Below are 3,517 nucleotides of genomic sequence, written 5' to 3' on the forward strand. Positions count from 1 at the left end.
ACCCTTCCATTAATTAACTCAGTCACCGTTCCAACCATTCAGCTGACTTTTGTGCAGGTCATTATGTTTAACACATTTGTGCTTTATGGCAAATTACCCACCTCATCAATATGTCAAACACATTTAATGAAATCGGAAAGTTGAAGTTGATTAAACTTTCTAGTTTTTTCTCTTAAAACTCACAGACTTAAAGCTTTTGTCATGGGTGGTAATAAGCTGTAGAAAACTTAAGTTTAAATCACCAAGGACAACAGTCATTGGAAATGTGCATTCATCATAAAGCAGTTTAGGAGATAAATATCAGGAATATTGGCTAAGCATTATTTAATTTTTAAATATACAGAGCACACCAGCTTTCTGAATGCAATGCTCATTGCTTATGCCATATCTAAGCAAGATGGAGCTGAGAAGATTGTGTAGGAATTTTTAAAAATTAAGCCTTGTAATAGGTACAACCACTATACTCTGAATTATAATCTGTTCTGACGATAATCCTATGACTAGTACCTTGTTAGAAATGCAAGGAAATTGGTGGCCTCAGTGAAATCATTCACCTTGTGTAAAATCAGGGCTTTGAACACATAAACAGCCAGCACCAAGACCCTGTCTCTTTACTGTTATAGTAAAGAGAAGGGAGCCCAGTAATGTAGGAACTAACTAATGCTAGGTTTGTGTCCAGAGCAGACACAGCTAAAGACCATGGTATGTGTTACTGCATTTGCAAATTAGCTTATAATAAACTCATCACCCTAGTTATAGATGGTACCATTCAATCAACTAGGGCTCCTGACTGGAGAAAAAGGAGAAAGAGCGGAGTACCATTCTCTCTCTCTCTCTCTCTCTCTCTCTCTCTCTCTCTCTCTCTCTCTCTCCTTCCTGACTGAGGCTACAATACAGCCAGCTGCTGCCTGCTCCCTGCCACCTCCCCACCTTTGAACTGTGAAGAAAAAACAGAAACACCTTCTTTAGCTGCTTTTATCAGGCATGTAGCTACAGCAAGGGGGAAAGTAACCCATGCGGGTTAGATTGGTCTGGAGTGAAATGCCAGAAAGAACACTGGTAACTTTTTTTTAATATTTTCATGATTGGAATAGGCTTATCTGACCTTTAATGATGTCAGTGATGCTGGCTATCTCAATAATAATCCTCAGTGGATAGTTAGCTTTGTTATCTGGACCATCAGAGTTAGTCAGGTAGTCAGGGTTTCTATTGTTGCTATGAGACACCATGACCAAAAGCAACTTGGGAAGGAAAGGGTTTAATTCAGTTTACATGTTACAGTTTACCATAAAAGGAAGCCAGATTAGGAACCTGGAATCAGGAGCTGAAGCAGAAGCCATGAAAGAAAGCTGCTTACTGGCTTGCCCCTCATGGCTTGCTCAGCCTGCTTTCTTCTTGCAGTAAGGACCACCTGCCCAGGCTGGCACCACCCACAGTAGGCTGGGCCCTCCCCCCCCATATGAAACGGTAATAAAGGAAAAGCCCTGCACCCCTGCTACAGGCAATGGGGGCATTTTCTCAGTGATGTTTATCTTCCCAGATAATTCTAGCTCGTGTCAAATGGACGAAAACAAGCATGGAAATAAACAGGACATGGACACAACCTAGAATCACCTGGGAAGAGAGTTTCAATGAGGGTTACATACACTGGGTTGGCCTATAGGCATGTCCATGGGAGATTATCTTAATTAAGTTAGTTGATATGAGAAAGACCCAGCCCTCTGCAGGGGTTGGGGGTGGGCATCATTCCCTAGGCAGCAGGTCTTGAACTTAAGAGTGGAGAAATTGAGTTGTGCACAAGCAAGCAAGTGGCCATACATGCACCTATTTCTCTCTGCTTCACTATAGATGGGATGTGACCAGCCGCTCCACGCACCTACCATTGTGGCTTCACCGAAATGGGGTGCTATAACATAGAATTGTCAGTTCCCCTGACACTTTCTGCCCTAAGTTGGTTTTGGCCAGGGTATTTTATCACAGCAATATAAATGTAAATAACACACTTTGGACATTACCTTTTCTAAGTCACAGGGCTCCTAGATGTCCAATCTCTCAGGACACTTCGCTATTTACTGTCTGTTTGATGGTGCCCTGCTATGTGTAAAACTCTTACAGTGGTAGGATGTGTAAATCCCTCTGATCTTGAATACCATAAGTTAGTCTCAGACTATTGTGTGTCCCAGAGGTCTGTTCTTAATGAAGGGAAGGGACTCATGAGAATACTTACACACCTTCCCTAAAACTTTGAATTCATGCATGTGAGGACCAGAAAAAAAAGTGTGTGTTCAATCCTTTGTACCTATGGCCTAGCTACTTTCTGAGAAGTTTGGGAAGGAAGGAAGAAAATAATTAGTGGTAATAACCGGAATAATTAGTGATAGACGTTACTTTATTCTTTGAAATTCCTATTTAATCTCATTGATTCTTTTGCTCAACAAATGTCCATTGTATGACCACACATTTGCTGTTCAATCTGTCATGAACTGACTGGGAACCAATCAGGCTCATCATTAGTTCCACGAACAAGCTACATGGAGGAAAGAATAAACCAAACAAATATGCAGCATCCCTGCATCATGAGAAGAGAAGGGGCAGCCTGTAGTGTGGATGGCAGGACTTGAAAAGGAGTGAGAAGTCTCCTCTGAAGAGGGAGAGTTGAGTCAGGTCCTGTCAATGACAGATGAATAATCATGCAGAACACAGGGAGGATGAAGGAACCTCAAGACAGAGCAAAGGGGTGGTTGGAGCACCAAGGCTGAGAAGGGACCAGAATGGAAGACCTGAGAGCGAGTGAGGGTCAATGAGTATCTTGCAGACGAAAGAAAAGGACTTTAAGTTCCCTTTGTCATTCAGGTCAAAGAGAGAGTGTGGGCATGGTTGACTGGTGTTCCCTCCTTGTTGCTGTCAGTGGGTTGACCTGCGTCAGAGAGTTCTAGAAGCAAGCTAGTTTGGAACATAGGGTCACCTTCCAAGGAAGTGAACTGTCCGTAGCAAAAGAGATGAAAGGAAGAGAAAGATCTGGTGTATCTCTGAAAGTATTGACAAGAATTTAGTAGGGAAATGAAATATAAATGAGAAAGAACAAGAAAAAAATCAAAGGGAGTATCAACAGGGGGTAGAGGAGAATATAGGATTAGGAGTTTTCGTCTTGAGATGGTGAGAACAGAGAACTACACACATGTGCACGTACATACACACACACACACACACACACACACACACACACACACATACACACACAGCATGAAAGTACAGCAAGATCAGGCACCAGCAGAAGGGAACAAATGAATGGTCCATTGGGTTGTGCTGGGATCCTGAGCTTCAGAGTAAAGGTTTATAACAGCATCCCTTGGTACCAGCCCATGGAAAGAATCACACCCACACTCTTTGCTTCCAATATTTGTTCAAGCAGACCTGAGCTTGACCCCATGTTAATCTGTGTACTGTGTTTCTCTCAATGACAAAGTGAATAGATTCAATTAAATTAGCTCCAATGGCTTTCTAATTATACTGTGTG

This window comes from Peromyscus eremicus, chromosome 22 (genome assembly GCF_949786415.1).
Source record: "Peromyscus eremicus chromosome 22, PerEre_H2_v1, whole genome shotgun sequence".
NCBI lineage: Eukaryota > Metazoa > Chordata > Mammalia > Rodentia > Cricetidae > Peromyscus > Peromyscus eremicus.